The following is an 18,934-nucleotide window of genomic DNA, read 5'->3' as shown; positions in this document are numbered from 1 at the left end:
AAACCAGGCTCTTCCACCTCCAGGAGACTCCAACTCACCAAACCTTTGTGTGTGGTATGTCCCTTGTCACATAGTCATATCCCTGCATGCAACTGAATAACCCAACCCATCATTCCCACATCATTAATCCATCCAGTTTTCCTTTTCTTACTAATTCACAGCCTAGTTCTACCTTCTTGCCATCACTGCTTTTGTACATTTTCCTCTTTCCTTGCTGTATAGAGTTGGAGTAAAGTAATGATCCCAGAAACCTTAAAAAAAGCAAAGCTATTAAAAAGGACCTTTCACTGTTAATTAACATTTGAAGTTTCCAAAAAACTGAACTAGCCTGTGTAATTACTGTGTGGTTAAAAAACTCTGGAAAATTCATAGTAGTGTTTGAAAACTGGGGACTTAGTTGTACTACAGAGCTCTGAACAGAAATGATGAAAATAAGCAGGTGATGTTGATGAGGATAAATGATGAGGAGAAGAATATCAGCCAGGAAGGTGGAGTTTCTGGAGCCACCAATCCACCACAAACTGGAGTTGTAAGTGGGTTAATTGGGTTTGGCCAAATTGTGATTGTCTCCAGCTAAGGTTGGCATTCGTGCTGGGGACTTTCCTGCCTGGGCCCTCTCCATCCTCTTCCTCCTGGGTGCACCATGGCTTGGAAAAGAAGAAGCAAGTTGGCTTCATCATTGCTTGGTGCCATGCAATGCTGCTCTGGCCGGACCTGTGGAAAAAGTCACGAGGTAGGGAGGGAAGCTGGGAGATGGGTGGGAGTTGTGGGAAGAGGCAAGTGAGAGAAAGCAATGTAGGCTTAGAGTGTTAGGCCAAGGTCTTTGAAAGGCATTTGTTGGGTCAGTGGTGTGTAGGTTGCCTGAGGTAATTTAGGAACTGTGATACCTTTGGAGGAAAATGAGGGTCTTCTCTCCTTTAGCCATCCTGCAGCCCTCAGAGCCGTTGTGGAAGTTACTCCCTGGCTACGTCTCCACTGGCGGAGCAGCTCTGTGCTGAGCTCTCGCTCTGTGATCCAGTTCGCTCGCTTCTGTTTCTCGTCCTGCTCTCTGAGGTAGGCATCTTGGTCTAGGAGGAGGCCTTTCTGCATGTCACAGGGGGTCTTTTGTGTTCCTTTGTTGTCCCGCGTGAGAGATGTGGAAGTGTGTGATTTTTATGAAAAGTTTCTACTAGCGTATGTCTGCTGGGCCCTGTGTATGGCAACGTGTGGTGCGATCCTCTGGGGGCGTGCTAGGAGTGGGTCCTCTCTCAGCAAGAGTTGCTCCTCATCTCTCAGCACGCAGCATTAGATCCTGGGTTACTATCACTCCTTCATTTCTTTCCATGCCTGCCTTGGTAGTGTCTCTGCTCTTGTTGGTGGGACGTGTGGGGCCTGTTGGCTGCAGAGAGTCTCCGAGCCCCAAAAACCCGCTATCTGTGAAGTGTGGTCATGTTGGAAGGCTGGACAGGTCTGGCAGAGTATTAGGACAAGCGAAGTGGCCTCTTATCTCCTTGCCTCTGACTTTGACCTTTTGCAGGTAGTGTAATTTTTGTTGTGGTTGAGCATTGGCTGGTTTTGGTGGTGTCCTTGAGGACAGCAGGCTTGCAAGGTGTGCCCAGGTGGCACCGCCAACAGCTGTAACGTACTTCGTGCAGTGGGTAAATCTGTTGGATTAGAGCTGAACAGCTCTGACGTAGCTGTGGGTCATCCCCAAAATAAAGCTGCTAAGGTTTCTCAAAGGAGTAGTTGCTGATAGCTTTAGCTTCTACAATTTTGAGGGGAAGAGGGCTGCCTTTTGCCAGCTCCCTGTGGGGTGAGTGCTGTTGGACATTTGCATTTCACTGTGCCAGGATTGGGGCACGGGCCAGCTGCTAAAGTAATCGCCTGTTCTACCCAGACCATTTTTCCTATTATGGTGGTTTGGGGCATGATGTGGGAGGGAGTAAGAGGCATGTTTCTCAGCCTCTGTTTTACAGCATCTGTGTTTGACCAGTGTTTGACTCCAAAACAGCAAAATACAGCCCCCTACGTCCCCCAGATACTAACTCCCCTTTATGTGGGAGGGGAGTAAAAAAAAAAAGAACATTTTTTGTGGATTTGCCATAGGGAAGAGGTGGCGTGGTTTAGGCTGTTCTATGTTTTTTACGGGTTCTGGAGACCTTCCTGAGCTAAATAAGTGCCATGGAAAGCACTGTCCTTCTGGAGGTCCGATCCCTGACAGGTTTGTGGTCTTATGTTTGGAGCAACTGTTCTCTGAGACCTTTCCAAGAAATCACCATTTAACCAAACTGGTGAAACTGTATGTTTTTGGCTTTGAGGAATTTCCCTACCAAATCTGTTGGCCTTGCCCCTTCTCTGGGTTGTGCATGAACGCCAGAGTTCTGCACCCTGTGCCTGGGGTTGAGCCCACAGTACGCGAGGAAGAACTCTCTCGCCTCTTCTGAATTTTATTTCTTTTTTGATGGAAGGGAGGAAGTGGTAGATACCAGTCTTCCTCTCTCACACATCCTTCCACACGTATCTTGGTGGGGGCCACCCAAACTGTCCCCTAGAGATGCTACTCTACCATGACTAATTTCCTAGCTTTTATTTTGAAAACGCAGTCATCAAAGTTGCGCAGATGAGCTGGGGCAGGTTCTAGCTTCTTGTATATAAAAACCTAGAAAGGCACACTTCTGGGAAGAGGTGTTGGAGATAGGTTGGTGTGCTGTTGTCTGAGGGTTGTGTGTTGGTTTTTTGTTTTGTTTTTGTTTGTTTGGTTTGGTTTCTTGTGGTTTTTGGTGTTGTTTGTTTGTTTTGTTTTTTTATATTGTGATTTGATGAAAGGGAGGGCAGTGGTGAATGTTGAGGATGTTAATAACTGAATTGGTGTACCATGATTTCAAGTTACCTTGATTTAACGGTGTGCCTTGATTTCAATTTTAGTCGAGACTACATGCAGTGGAAGTAGTAGATGCAAACTCTGCCAGGTACAAAGACTAACCAAGGCTGTAATTGTTAAAAACTTATACTGTTAATTATAATGCCATAAAAGCTCTGAGTCTAATGAGATGATCCACCTGTGTAATAAACACTGCCTTCCAACCCCAGACATTCTGTGATTCTGTGTATGTCTTTCCTCTGCCGTTTAGACAAATATTTTTGTTGGTAGTATTTTGTGGGCCGTACTACTTATGTGACTGTGTGTGTTAAATATAACTCTGTTGGTTAAACTTCCTTGAAGAAATATTTTAACTAATAGACGTACGAGCATGTGAATTTAGCTAATCCTTTATGCATTGTTTTCCCAGCTATAAAAATGCTCCAGTTAAGGAAAGTATTAACTTTTCTCTGCAAGTAAGTGCTACTGTAGGGAGAAGATTTTGTGTTTTCTTGTGTTGTGTGTTCTTTCTTTGGGAAATGTGTGTGTTTTAAAGAAGAATGCTAACTGAATAAACATCCTTGCTTGAAGTATTGGTGATTTGGTAATTTAAGGTCAGATATTTATATTACTTAAATTTATGGTGTACCGTTTGTTTGAAAACAAATAAATTCTAATATGCATTTTGTGTATATATTCAACTGCAGGTGGTGTAAAATACAAAGTACAGAGTAGAACAACAAAAAATAAGCTTCTATTGTATTAGATGCACTGAATTAACTGAGATGCCTGAGGAAGCAAATTTAGAAAGATAGGAATTAAGACAGGTTCCCCCTTTATCTGAGGAATTCAGAAGTCGAGACTGAGCTAGAATTACATTTTTAAGGCTAGTACAGTTTCAAAATATGAAAAACATTTTTAGCAGATTTTTCCATTTTTTGTCGGAGCTATAAATTAATTTAGAATAATTTTAGTGAGCTCCACAGAGTTTCTGCAGATCGGCATGAGCCCAGCAGCCCTTGGACTCTGCCCTCACTTCCTCTTCAGCTGGAAAAGCCAACCCAGTATTTAAAACCTGACGGGGGAACCGGCTGCGCATTAATCTTACATAACTGGGTTCTTTTTGTTTGTGTGGTGTGTATTTTTTTTTTTAATAAAAACAATTTTTTTTTTTTTTTAAAAGAAAACAACAACCCAGATTGTTTCCTAGGAATGCTGGGAGATACGGTTAACTAAGGAGCTTCCTGTTACCAGTCTTAGGCCCAGTGTTTGACTCCAAAACAGCAAAATACAGCCCCCTACGTCCCCCAGGCTCCCAGAAGCCCGCCCAGCCCAGGAGCGAAGTTCTGCTCTCCTGTGGCCACTGCAGCCTGGGCACCCCTGGCGGGGCTGGAGCACAGAGAGTTTAGAAGTTTGGTGAACAAAGAAAGGGGGAAAATAAAGTTCCCACTGTTTCCATATAGGAACCGAGAGAGAAGCAACAGGGTGGGCCATACATTAGTCTAAGAATAGGGTTAGGAACTTCCTTGGATGGTACGAACCCGGCTTTTTTGCAGGGAGCTGCTTTTAGATTGCCTGACTTTTTAGGAATTGGTTGATATTATTGAATCTTAGGGAAAAGTGAGTCAGTCAGCTAATTAAAATAACATTTTTGTTAAAGCCTTGCCCCAGTGCAAAATATTTGAAGTGTGTGTTTTGGTTCTTTTTTAACCTTCTCTTTTTTTTTTTTTCCTTCCCCCTTCTTTGAAATTGCCTCAAAGATCTGACGAAAAGCTGTGAAATGGTTGTGACACTCACTATCTTGACTTAAGCCTGTATCAAGATTCCACTCTCGGGAGTGCAATCGTGCGATAAGCGCCGCTAGTCAAACACGTCTTAATTGCTGCATACTCCATTTAGACGCTTTCTGGGCCTTCTCCTAGCAGGGTTTTGCAGGATCACGACCATGAATTAGCTTCTCCGTACACTGGCAGTGACCCCCATCTGAACAGGGTAAAGAAAAAAAATAGCATGTGTGTTGGTAGAGACGTGGCAAATAAGAGGGCAGTTCACCTTTTATTTTAACTCCTGGCAGTGCAGGTTTTATTTAATTGCTGTTAAAAGAGACTTGGTGAGATGCAAAATGGACTTACTCCAGCACTGAAGTGCTGCGATGCCCATCCTGTGTTTCTTGGGTTAAGAAAAGTAAAGCGGGACAGCAGGAAGGGAGGATGTAAACTGTGCTTACTTCTTGGCAGCAGCAGGAAAATAATGACATCATTGGGTTTCCAAACTTTGAGCAATCTTTAATTTATGTAGCCATTTTCATCAAATCTATTTCATGAAGAAGAATGTATATATTCCAAAGTGCTTGATGTCATATGTCATATTCTTAACTTTTGACAGTGGTGGCTTATATAGACATCATAACTACTTTCAAATGGTGTTTGTTTTATTCCAAACCTGATTAGCTGGGAGGGAAAGGAAAATACAAGTTGTAATAACAACAACTACTTGGCAATATATTTTCTTTCTTTTTTCTTCCCTGTCCATTTAAATATCTTCTCCTTTCTTTTTTTTTTCTTTTTGTGTGAAGTCTGTGCATGTTATCCACTTAAAAAGTAGTATATGAGACAGTTATAATTCAGCATTTTGTGTAGTAATTGATTTCAGAAAAAAAGGGCTGTGAAACTTCTAATGAAAAGATAAGAAAAAAGAAAGTTCTAAAAGTTCTGGCTCTGGAATCCCACTTTTTTCTTCTGAAATTTTTACTCGTTGGTGTAATTATTTTCAAGAGGTTCTGCTTTTTTCAGAAAAAAATGATGCTTAGTGAATATCATGGGATGATACAGAAGCCTTTGTAGGATGTGCACTGACCTACCTAGGAAACCCAAGAGAGATAATTACAACCTTTCTTAATCTACATTTAAATGCACTTTGCAAATGGTTTTCTATGCAAAGAATATGAACCAGTTACTTTTTGGAATCTATACCTATGTAGAAGATGGAGTGTTAAAGAGCTGCCTATTTCAGGTTATTTTTGATGATTTCCAGATTAAAAATAAATAAATATATATATATAAAAAGAGAGAGAAAGCATATTAAATTATTAGGCATCTCTACCAGAGTGTAAGGAAGATTTATGCTGTAATGAAATATTGCTGCAACCCAATTTAGAACTTGACAAATCTGGTTTTATAGGGCTGAATTATAAGGGATACCTCATTATTTGAGAGGAAAACTTTTTAAATTGTTATTTTTGGCACCCTGGTCTCCTCTTTGGTTGGGTTGTGCTCTGTAGGAGCTGCTTTGGGCAAGATGTCTTCAGCTGATCCTTTTTCAAGGGAGCTGTGCAGGATGAAGTCATAATTAAGGATCACATCCTGGCAAGCCTTTCTTACTGCATGTAGTTGCTCATTTCTAGTTAAATTCTTGCAGTCCTCATTGCTCCTCTGGGTCAGAAATGTAGGTCCTCTTAAAAGCACAGACTTCTACTTTATTGACAGATATTCCTTACTGATAGTGTATATCAGATATTGCCTACTGATACTGTATATCAGATACTGTATATGCAGTATCAGTAGCTATACAAAATTGAACACCAAAATTTCATGTATACTGCTTTTTTCTTTTTTTGTAAAAACCTCTATTCCTTCCTTCTGCATATAGGCCTCTTGGTTGTGTCTCGCTTTTAACTCAGAGCATGCCCTTATGCAATGTATTTGGAGTACAACCTGGCATTATGGCTTGCAGCAGACAATAGGGAACATCGCAAAAAAAAATTGCTCAATTTAGGAAGTCTTCCTCAAGTTTTGAGTAGCAAATAGATCTTTGACCATCTTTTGAGACTGCTTGTGGTATTCTTATGGTAGAATCACAGAATCATTTCAGTTGGAAGAGACCGTCAGGATCGAGTCCAACCATAACCTAACCTAACTCTAGCACTAAATCATGTCCCTAAGAACCTCATCCTTTAAACACCTCCAGGGATGGTGACTCCACCACTTCCCTGGGCAGTCTGTTCCAATGCCTGACAAGCCCTTCTGTGAAGAATTTTTTCCTCATATCAAATCTGAACTTCCCCTGGCACAACTTGAGGCCATTTCCTCTTGTCCTGTCACTTGTTACTTGGGAGGAGAGACCAACCCCCTCCATGCTACAACCTCCTTTCAGGTAGTTGTAGACAGCGATAAGGTCTCCCCTCAGCCTCCTTTTCTCCAGGCTGAACAGCCCCAGTTCACTCAGCCTGTTGCTGTTTACAGGGTCTCAGTTGAGAAACAAATCTGGGAGCAAACTAAGTTTGTGCATTTGACTAAACTGAAGATCAAATTCTAGCTGGAAATAATATTTCTTTATAGGATGATGAGTTTCTTGTGTGCAGACTTTGTTTTCTCCACTGTCCTGGCATGCAAAGTGATTGATCTTAAGCAAATTACATACGTTTGTAACTACAACCATGTATGTGCACGCAGGGGAGCATGTGACAAAAGAGAACAAAACCACAGGATTTAAGCTCATCTGGTAAATTTTTCAGGAACCTTTTCTCCTCGTTCCTTGGCTTCTCCCAATGCCGCCTGTGCATTACCTGGCCCCATGGCTCCACAAGCGCTTTCCCATGTGTTTTGCCTGACACGTCGGAGGAGTGAGGCATTGCCGGATGGCTTATGTGGTCAGGTACAAGGAACAGATGGAGTGTTTACATTTAGGAGACTCTTATACTGAATACTTAAAATGACTTACTGGTAAGGACTGCTTTTAGAGTTTAAAAAAAGTTGCGGTTTGGTGTGTGTTAAATGTGCACTATGTTATGTGCTTAGCTTCAATCATAAACCATTTGCTGCGTTTTAGTGAGTCTGATGTTTAGTCTTTGCCCCCCTGTTTAGACATTGGTAGCCAAGTGTTTTGCCTCTATATGTAGACTCAAGTTGCACTTCTTTCTGATTTAGTCATCAGATCAAATTATTTATAAAATGAGGACATCCTTTTGGATTTCATTTGTAAACAGTCTTAGATTTGTGCACACGCAGAGAGATTCTTGTCTGTTTATGCGTAGTTGAAGCCCAAATATTAATAAATACTAATGTTAAATAGTGGGGCTTTTTCCCCCGCTCAGTCTTCATTTAAGTTTTCCCTTTAAGGCTCAGATTTCTTCTCTAGATTACCTGGAGAAAAACTTTCACCTTGCCCTTGATCAAGTTACTAGTTGCAGTATGTCTCTGCTACAGTGATTTATCATGAGTTAGGATAAGCAAGTGAACCCTTTCAGAGTGGTTCCTACTGGACAGGCATTAGTGTAATGGAAACCGTGGTGGCAATAGCTGGCGCGTGTGTTTGAGGGTGGGATCTGCTGTCTTCAGGCAACGTGATGACTTCAGGTCTGTTAATTTTGGAATTAATGGTGAGAGCTGGAAGCCTGCTGTCAGCCCACTGAGGTGCCGTTTAATATTTCCTTGGAGCTGAGTTGGTATTGGACTTTGCTGCTTACTTGTAAGACATCTCAACAGGCAATGAAGTCCTCCTCTTGTAGTAGGGATTTGGGGCCTGTGGGGAGGGACTCTTTAGATGAGAGGTGGCTGGTGTTGCCTCAGGCCCCTGCAGCAGGGAGACACTCGGTTTTGCTCTCTCTGCTGCATCTTTTTGCACATGATATGCTGGAGACCTGGGAGGTGCCCATTGGAGTGGCTGCCTTCAGCAGGAAGGGGAGGTGGGAAAGCAAGAAGTAAGATGCTGTAAAACAGAGGCTGAGAAACATGCCTCTTACATAGGTTTTAAAGTTTTTAGGGGAGACCTTATCGTGGCCTACAGCTTCCTTACAAGGGAAGGAGGAGGGGCAGGTGCTGAACCCTTCTTTTTAGGGACCGATGACAGAACCCGAGGGAATGGCAAGAAGATGTGCCAGGGGAGGTTTAGGTTGGACATTAGGAAGAGGTTCTTCACTCAGAGGGTGGTGGACACTGGAACAGGCTCCCCAGGGAGGTGTCACGGCCCCAAGCCTGACAGTGTTCAAGAAGAGACTGGACACATGGTGTGAACTCTGGGGTTGTCTATGCAGGGACAGGAATTGGGCTCGATGATCCTCGTGGGTCCCTTTCAACTCAGGACGTTCTGTGACTCTATGAAAGGTACCAACTGCTGCCAGGGCAGCTTCATTTATGTGTTTGTTTTAGTTTTCTAGCTCCCCCCCCCCCCTTTTTTTTTTTTGGCTTTTTTTTTTTTTAATAAAACTTTAAACCTCCTCTTAGCCAATGGCAGCCAGGTTTGCAAATCAAAATGAAATCTGGGCACAGCACTACACTTGTGTGAGCTGTGCTAATCTGAGATGAGCTTCTGTTTCCTGCTTAGAGCCTCCCCCTGTGCTCTCCTTTGGCACATGTACAGTACTGGGTGCTGACAGACACCTTTGAGGGACAAATCAGTTAAAGAAGTGTGTGTGTGTGTGTATGGTGGTGACTGCTCCAACCTCGATATTTCATGTGCTTGTTGGCTACCTACTCCATGGTTAGGGAGTAGCTGTGTGGAGTCAGGTGGACTACAGAGGTGTCCTGCCTTTGGGAATTAACATCCAGAACAGAGTGGCCTTGGGTCCTTTTTGTGTGTTCCTGAGATCAGACAAAAAATGTAATCTGCCAATAAAAGTAATCCCCGCAAGGAGTCGTACACTACAAGCAGTCTGTGAGCAGAATATTTTAGGTGGTGGGTGTGTAGAACGGATACAATCCTGAGCTCTGCAGTTTGCATGCAGGCAGCCCGGTAAAGACCCTGTGGTCTCGTCTTCCACCAGCAACTCAATCAATGACTTCCACTTTCCTTACAGTAAGAGAACTGATAGAGAAGAGAATTTGCCATCATTCTCTCTACATTTTTTCCAAGCAGTTTAGCCTCCACAAATTGTACAGCCTCCCTTTTCTCTGCGTGGGAGAGTACAGACTGCTGCTGGAGGCAAGGAGAGATGAACATTCATCTGTTCTCTCCTTGCTCTCTTTTCCATCCTGTGGGCATGGAGGACTTATGTTTCTACTCATTGCCTTGATGAGAAGGCCACAGAGATACCAGTGAGGTGGTGTGAATTTCTCATTAATGTTTAAATAGGCACACAAAAAAGCCGAGTGCCATGGCTCCCTGGAAGAGGTCAGAGAGGAAGATGGAAGGACCAGCAAAAGCCTTAGGTCGCTCACTTGCTAAGAGATCTCCTTTTCCAGAGTCCATGCCTATTGAGGGCTCCTCACTGTGGTCTTTTGTGAAAAGTGGTACAAATATATTTTGTAAGAGCAGAGGTATTTACTTCTTTCATTCTCACTATGTGTTTTAAGGTTACGTGTATAGCCAGGAAATCTGATGGGGAATGTGGGGAAACAAATGTGTTGGTTGTTGGGTGTTTTTGCGTTTGGTTGGGGTTTTTTTAAGTCTTTGCTGTTGTGGAAGCTAACACTGATATTGTACATGGATGTACAGTCATAGCGGTGGTTGATAACGCTCAAACGCAGGGTCGGGAGATTTAGTTTCACTTTGTGGCGTTGGCAGGGAAAGGTCTTGCAAACAGGTCTTTCCGAATCGCCCTGCCGCAGGGGGAGCTCTCAGCCAGTGTTGCCTTCTGGTCTCCGTCTGCCCTTGGCAGGAGACGGGTGCTGAGGTGGGTGCACACCGTGAGGGGTGATGTATCTGCTCATGTTTGCTGCCTTCTGTGTGAGCACCAGCCTCAGGCTGCCCGTGCAGAAACAGCCATTGCCTCGTTGTCTTGAGCACTGCCACCAAATTAGAGGATCTCTCACAATTAACAACCAGGAGTCCTCTCTCCCTGCCTCCCCCATCCTAATGGGGAGTGGTTGATAGCATTTACTCATTTAGAACTGTGGAAGCTTTGCTCTTAATGAACTGCAATCAGGAGGTCTCACTCTTCCTTCAGTTTGTAGCCCCTGCAGGGAAAAGGGTGACGCGCCTCTTTCCATGCTCCCCCCATTGCCAGCACTAGCTGCTGCCTAGTGGGATGGACAAGCCAAGTGCCGCCACCGTAGTGGCCTGGAGGTGATGGAGCTGCTGGTGTGGATGGTGGTTGCGAGAATCACAGAATCTGGGAAGTCTTACGAGTGCACAAACAACATCTTGCATGAGGCAGCGGAAGAGTACAAATGCAGTATATTTGAAAGATACGGTGAGGATTTTACCCGGGGTAGCATGCGTATTACTGACAGTGCAGGGAATTTCTATGGAACTGCTTGTTGAACTTCTGGAAGGATGTTGCTAAGAGGCATCAAGTGTGGTGAGGTCACTACAAGAAGAACAAAACCTTCCATTCAGATAAAAGCAGGGAAAGGGAAACACTGCCACGTGTGGGACTGGTTTAGGCTAAACTGGTCTGTGCAGTAGTTTCTGCAGCCGTTCAGAAACATGCTATGTTGTTGAGCTACCTAGCTCACACAGGTCCACGTTCATGCTCCAGTTAGGCTTTGGGAAAGGAGAAAAGGCATCATCTGTGTCCCACTTCATTTGAAAAAGAAAATTTTTTAAAAATCCCAAATGCCAGCCATATGCTGATATTGCATCTGGACTCTATCCCGGTATCTGGGGGCAGAGGAGGGAGATGGTTTCTGTGGGGAGAGGCACTGTTCCGAGTGGAAGAGCTGCCTGTCCCTGGGGCTGCTGCTGGATCCAGAAACCACCAGAGGAGCATGTGCAGGATGGCTTGGCAGCTCTGTCCAGCCACCTTCCGTAGCACCAAAACTGTCCTGCCCAGAGAGGGAATCTGAGTCTCATCCAGCTGGCAAGAGTCCATGACACTTGGTTTACAGATCATTAAGAGGAGATTTGAGCATTACTGTGAAGTGGATGCAGATTGATAGGGTGGTTGGGAGCCATGTGTTGATGGCTGAGGCAAAAAGATAGTCATCGCTTTCTCCTTGTGGCCTGGTCACTGGGCATAATGTTGTTTTGGAAACAGTTTAAGTTGTGGTTTTCTACAAGTTGGCTATTAAAATAGGGCCACTATCTCAATGGAAACTAATGTGAGCCGTCAGCTGGACGCAGGAAATGAGCAGACTCATTTTTCTTTATTTCTTTTTGTCCTACATCTCCCCCAGCGAATGCCTGGTGAGGTTTGATTTGCTTATGAAGGTGCTTTTTCTGAAGTCAAGGTGTTATTAATCTGTGTTGTATTTCTCTTCTGTGCTGTAGAAGTTGAGTGCAGCTTCTGTCCTGATAGCTCTGTGTGAATGTGAACACAAGTATGGCAGTAGAGAGTTAAAAAAAAAATCCATTAATTAAAATATTTACATTGGAAGCCACAAAACATTTACTCTTTGAGTAAAACAAACTCCCCCATTGTTCTTGTATGATTGCTGCAGTTTCTCTGAAAATAGCCAGGAAGAGGTTGTGCTCTGAGGATTTTTTCTGGGTTGGCAGAGGAATAGGAGGGTAGGGATACTCAAGTGGGCTCTTGGTCAATGGCTCTCTTTTGTGCAAATCTTTCTGTCAAATGGACAAGATTTCTCTTCTTCATAGAAGAGAAAAATAAAACAAAATACAAAAGAAGCCTATAGTGGTGGAAGTATGCTGTTGTATTATTCTGGGAATGCCAAAAAATAAATATCATGAGTAGAAGATGTGAAAATGGTATTTGCTGCATGAAGGTTTTATTTTTAGCATTTGAAGTGTACACTAACACACCTTTGAAGGAAGTGGAAAAAGAGAAGTATCCCAGAGCAGGCAGTTTGGGCCTCCTGGGTGGGGACCCACCTGCCTCCATCCCGATTTTGGTGGCGTTGAGATGGCAGCGCAGGTGGTGAAAGATGTCACCTTTCTGTGGCACCAAGCACCCATGGTTCCCGTTGGGCTCTGCTGGCATCGTGGCTGCTCGGTGTTCAGGAAAAACCAAGTGAGGCTGGAAGCTGGGTATGTAAGACCACTAAAACATTATCTTTTCTTTGCATCTAGTTTTGTGCTTTAGATGCAGGGATACTCTTAGTAGCATCACTGCAGGAAAAGTAAGCAAACATGAAAACTATTTGCTTCAAATCCTTCCATTCCTGCCATATCTTCTCAGAGATAAATGGATTGAAATATGAAGGTGTTTTTCATGGTGTGTGTTTGTTTGTTTTCAAGTAGTATTCTCTCACACAGCGTGCTGTTTCACTCTCACGCGTTCCTGGCCTTTTCCAGCATGGCGCTGGACTAACAGGCTTCTAGAGCTTACGGGCAGGATGCGGAAAAAGCGAAAAGGGTGTGTGGAGGGGTTGGTTTATTTGGTTTTGGAGATCCTCGATTCACATTTCTCACTCTAGGCAGACTCTTATGCTTTTCGGAGTTGCCAGATGGGAGGTTTCTCTTCTGCCCTAGTGACTCACGGACTGGCTGGATTGCAGGTCATGTCTCCTTTTCTTAATAGCGCCACGGAAAAGTGTTTGTTCAAGCCCGAGTTGGTCGTGATTGCAAATTTTATTGACAATTCCAAGGTTACAGTTTTGTTGGTTAGGTGTGTGGTACTCGTTCCTCTGATCCCAGGTATGCCAGTCTGCGTCATGTTTACCTATGTTATAAAAACATCTTTGTTGCATTGAAAGTCTGGTTTGTAAAGGTGTTAAGAAATTAAATGTACTTGTTCAGGGTAGGCTTAATTTAAGCTCATGCTTGAGAGCTTTGTTCCATCCATTTCTTGCATGCTTTCCCATGTTTAAGAAGGGCTGCATGCTGACAGTTTCTTGGCCTGGAGATAAAAAGTGCTGCCTGCCCAGGTTTGATACACTGATGGAAAACTGTCTCGGTGATGTATAATGCCACTGTGATTATTTCTAGCCATTACCACTGGTCTCATTTTACAACCGTTCACATTATGTAATTTGATACTCATTTAACTTAATGAGAGGATGCTGCAGACTTATTTATGACTCGGCAGGGCAACCTGTATGTTTTGGCCACCTCTGTTATCCTTGCCAAAGGAGGAAGAGCGTGTTTCTTACAGAACATGTTACAACATCTTTAATACCTTTATACCCAGGTTTCCCAGATTGTTGCAGACAGGAGGGCAACTTGCCTGGGGTGTAGATTATACTGGAATGGCAGCAGAAGTTTAATTTTTTTTTTTTTTTTTTTTTGTGGAACTGCCTATTAGCCTTTTGTTAGTAAGGTTATCAGGAGGTATTAATGGACTTTTCCTTTTGTTACAGATGGAATTTTATGCCTTGCTGGATTCTGAATAGGACGAGGAGATGTGTCTGATAAGGTAAGAGAGAGGGTAAGATAAACATGTTCCTACACAAAAAAGTCTCATGGGTTTGTTGTCTGGGTTGAAGACAAACATTTCTTTCCTTGGCAGAACCCTGCAGATAATGGAGATATTTATTTTTAAGTTACATCTACCTCTCACCCTTTGAGCAGAGACCATCTGTTCTGTACAGCTTCTGTCCCAGGCCTTTCTCCTGGTAAACCTATGTACCGAGTTCTGAAGACAAAAATGTCTTTCCAGGCATGGGGATTAGAGGGATAGGTCATGCTTATCCTACTATTTTAGAACTTTTTATAAAGGGATGGATGAGGTAGAAGAGTTTTCGTTCAGTTTTGAGAAATTGCTCTCCCCCCTCACCCGCAGACATTTGAAAGGCAAAAAGATCTTTGAGCTGTTTTAACTTCTGTGCTTTAAAACTTGTTTTTCCTGTTGCAGTATTTTTGAATTTGGACTGTTTGTTAGGACAGAGTGTATATGAGTGGGAAACGTCTAGGTTTGAGTTTGAAATTAGTACTTGCTGTCACTAATTTGCTGAAGGAAGCTGTAGGTTTGCAGATTTTTTTAAATTATTATTTTAAAAAATTTTTTAAGTTATTATTATTTTTTAAGTGCAGTGTTTTTTAAAAGGCAGTGTTTAGATAGATACCTTTTTATTCTTTTGGTTTCTGGTTCAGAGGCTTCCACTGGCAGAGAGGAGTAGATGTCTTTAAAACTATTAGGTATTGGAATAACCACGTTCAAACGACAGCTAGCCAAACACAGTAGCAGTATTACACAGGGATTGTCACTGCCTTTCAACCTATGATCTACTCTGCGACTATTCAGCTCTGTCACTTCTGTCTTTCATTTTGTCTCCTCTGTCTTCCTGTGCTCTGTGCCATTTACAGGCCTCAAAAATCCCTTTTGTTCTTTTTGACTGTTGGTTGGAAAATGTAGTGGAAACAGCTAAATGCATGATGTAATTGTATGAGGACCAGGACTAAATTACCTTTTTCTTGGAGTCAGAGATTCAGCTCTTGTAGACACGTAAGGTTTTAGGTGTGCGTTTTGGTGTGGTTTTTATTCCTTTTAGGTTCTGTTTACAAAGTAGAGTTACCCTTTGGAGGGTGGCTGCCCAAGCAAGAACTGAAAACTTCTGAGTGGCTCTTGGCACTGTGTGGAGTATGCAAGAAGCAAAGACTTCCTTGCCGCTTAGGTTTTTTTTTTTTTTTTTGCAAGTGTTGGGTGTTTAATCCATTCAAACTACCCTCTGTCATGCCACTGTTGAATTGTGTTATGAGTAGTTTTATGTAGTGGCTTACTCTCTACCTGAAGGTGGTCTTGTACATGTATAGTTGGTAAAATACAGCTCTTCAGGTGAGAGGTCTTGCAGCCTGCAGAGCTGTTACACAAAGCGCCCCACATGCATACCTCATTTGTTATCTAAACGAGCTTCTTCACTTGCACATGTTCAAACCAGTCTACCTGTGCTCCAAGAAGGGGTAATTAAAATTGCTTTCAGGACTTCTTAGAGCGTGTTCAGCCCAACCTGCACCAGCGCCCCTCCGCAGACGAGCGGTTCGGCTGCCGTCCCATCGCACAGCATGGCTGCGGCCGGGGGCTGCGCAGCGCCCGCTGTGGCATCCCTGCTGGCGTGCGTACGCCTTCCTCGAGAAGCAGCGTGGCCAGGAACAGGATAGGTGGAAATGCTTGTCCTCAGGCTGCTTTGTTCTAGCAGATTTAGTTGACCGAGAAGCGTGTTTATTTGGTGTTGATGCAGTGCTGTGGGCTTCTCTGGCATGTGTGTGGGACAGCACTTCACTTGTACTCATTCAGATGCTGGTGTTTGCCTAAGACATTACTTCTCATATGTGTATTATATAGTGTATATATATTGTACAGTTTAAGTATTGTTCCTTTCTGTGAAGCGGATGTTAATAAATCCATGTGCTGTAGCATGGGCAGCTCTTATGGCCCAGCAGCAGTCTGCTGTTGTGCCATGTCTCCTGGGATGACCTTGCTCTCCCCTTTCCTCATAAAACAACCTCCGAGGAGCCTGTGTTTCTAGCAAGTTCTGCAGCTTGAGGCCACGACACCTTCTCTTGCCACAGCTTTATTGCCAGCCCCAGGCATATAGGAATTGTCAGCCAGATCCCTGGCAATCGCAGGACTGACTTTAAAATGAGATTCTGGGAGGAGTGAGTACTTTCCACTGGCTCTTGTCTCTTGCCTCTAGAAGAAAATATTCTGTCCTCGTTTTGTGTGATACCTTCTCATGGTTGAAGTTAATCCTGAGCTATGAATGTGTGTCTCTTTATATGAGAAGGCTTAGTTTATCCCTTCCACCAGCAACCTGGGCTGGAGAAATGCCGCTGTCCCACTCCTGCTCCTACAGTGTCACAAGAAGCTGATGTCTTGGTCATGCTCCTTCTCAAGACTGCAGGTGTCAGGTGTCCCTCCTTTCAACTGTCCCTTACTACTATGGCATCAATGTTTGTTTATTTATTTATTGATTGATTTTTAACCTTCTGCTCCTTTTCTGCATTCCCTCTCCCCATTTACATTCAGGTTTCCAGCCTTCCAGACAGGTATCTGGATCCTGTCTCATCAGGACCTGCTCTCAGATTCTGTCTGTGCCTCCTGTCTGTGTTTTTCCTTGGTTGCTTGCAGTTTTCATGGATATTTCCTGGCCCATTCCCTGCTGTTTCTTCTGGGGGAGTATTTCTGAAGCACATGTTTCTTGCTGCTGTTGCAATTAAAGGGGTTGCTGTCTTTTAGTCCTGTTCAAAACGATGAGAAGTGGTCCAGTTTGTGCAGAGAACAATCTTGTTTTAATCCTAGCCATGGTGACTTCCATGTATGTAATGGCTGGCTTTTGGTGTCCATCCTATTTGTTACATGACAGGATCGAATAAAAAAAAATGAATAATAGCTCTTTTAATATGCCTGAAGGCTAATGATGAAATTATGAGACTTGGCAAGCTTGCAGCAATGTTGATAGGTGCCAGACCTTTCACCCAATATTTTCTTTTCCTTCCCCTATATTTCCTTGTGCCTTTATCTTGCTTCTTTCCAAGGAACCCAGGGCCCTTTCACATGAGTCTGCCTGGTAGCTCGGATCCTAAATATAAAATTGTTCTATATGGCCTAATCTATTTTCAGAGGTACGTTTATGAGATAAAAATTACTTTGATTGCTGAAACGACATTGTGTCATTTTTGGAAGGAAATGACAAGGAAGTAACAGTTATCAGGCCTGTTTTCACCTGCCGTTAGCTTAGACCTGACGAATTGCAGCTCCAAGGTTGCTTGCCTTAACAGTTCCAAATTAGGTTGCCAATTAATATTGATTATCTGAAAAGCAGTAGGTTGATGTATATTCTTAGTAGCTGTTAATGTACTTTATAATAGCAATCTGTTTTGCAAACATTTTCTGATTGTTCTTTTTTAATGAGTGTTGGCAGTGAAAACCATGATTTAACACCAGCAGAACTACGGTAACTTGTTATGGTTGGGGTTTTTTTGTTTGTTTGCCTTTTTTCATTTTGTGTGTGGTTCTGTTATTGTCTTATATGGGGAGTAACACTCGATTTTGGTGAGACCAAATTGAGGCAAAGTCCAGGAATGATTTCTGTCTAAGCCGATAGATACATTGTGGTTTCTTAGTGCACATCGGTGCAAAACTCTTGCATCACTGCTAGATGAGTCTTAATAACTTCTTTTGACATTGCCTATGAATCTTTCTGTCTCCACAGAAGCCATCTCAGAAAAATTTTCAAAATAAGAAAGCTAATTTGAATAAAACAGGAACAGGTAATTTGAGTTCCTTTTCTTGTGTTATGTAGCTCTTTTGTCACAGTATGTGGAAAGTACCTGGAAAGCACAGGGAAAAAAATGGGAAATCTCTCATGCGTAAGCATCTAGATAACAAAGTTTAGGAGGGGTAGAGAATATCTACATAAATGTAGACATCAAGGTAAATGCTTTTTCCTTTTCTTTTTCTTCCAGAAGATTTGAATATTTGCACAATCTGATGTTGCAAGTTGTAAACGTTTAACACTTCTAAAAGAATAAATTACTTCAGTTCCTGAATGAGTAGGTAACTGTCAGCTTCAAAGGATCAAGTGAGTTGGAAGGAATGTCTGGAAAACTCAGTATAGGCAAATACCAGGTGGAATATAGAAAGCAAGGGAATACATTTGACTAATATAATAGAGACCTAGATGTAAGTTTATATATAAATTAGGACTAATCATGTATGAAAAGTGAATTTCTGTGGTTCTGCTTTTAATTCAGAAGTGGAATGCTCACTTTCCCCTCCCCATGTCTGTCATACTGGGTTTCCCAAACTGTTTGTTGTGAGAGTTGTGCTGCTTCTATAAAAACTGAGATGGAAAATTAACCTATTTAATACTCTTCAAACTACTCTTACAAAAAAGACAACCTTTCGTTGTAGAATATCCTCACTGTGAGCTGGTTGGTTCTGTAGGATGTCAGTAACTTTGCACTCTTGACCAAGCAATTAAGAAAAACTGGAATCGGTACTGTAAAATACACCTTAATACTATAGGGTTAAGATGGAAAGAGCCATTTCAGCTTTTGTTTGTGAAGTAAACTGTTCCAAAGTTCACCTCAGAGTACGTAAAGCACAGACAAGATGGGGTGTAGCTTAGAGTTGCAGTCCTTGGGATGCGTGTTGCCTATCTGTCACCCCACCCCACTCAGTAAGCCAGTGCGGGCTGCTAAACCTCACAAAACCGCTGGCTCCAACTTAGCTTTAGGGTGTTTTTTCTGAGCTGGGTTCCCTGGGCTCCTGACAAGGGGAGCATCAGGGCAGACCTGGGGGGGTTGCAGCCGCCCCTTTGGGGTGGGTGCCCGGTGGAGCAGGTCTGCAGGGTGACGTGGGCATCGTTGCTGCTCCTT

The 18,934-nt window shown here is 43.0% G+C and overlaps 1 protein-coding gene across 4 annotated transcripts in view; it reads left to right on the top strand.

Annotated features, from left to right (window-relative positions):
- The window catches only part of TRERF1 (transcriptional regulating factor 1), a 100,309-nt gene that overhangs the window by 16,009 nt on the left and 65,366 nt on the right, over positions 1-18,934 (top strand). For all 4 annotated transcript variants that reach the window (XM_082047430.1, XM_082047431.1, XM_082047428.1 and 1 more), the window contains exon 2: positions 13,975-14,030. The gene's annotated coding sequence lies outside the window, so the exon portion shown is untranslated. The remainder of the gene's footprint in view (positions 1-13,974; positions 14,031-18,934) is intronic.

The sequence above is a fragment of the Streptopelia decaocto genome (assembly GCF_964273445.1).
Source record: "Streptopelia decaocto genome assembly, chromosome: 3".
NCBI lineage: Eukaryota > Metazoa > Chordata > Aves > Columbiformes > Columbidae > Streptopelia > Streptopelia decaocto.
The sequence above is the reverse complement of the archived record's forward strand: the minus strand, read 5'-3'. Positions and strand labels throughout refer to the sequence as shown.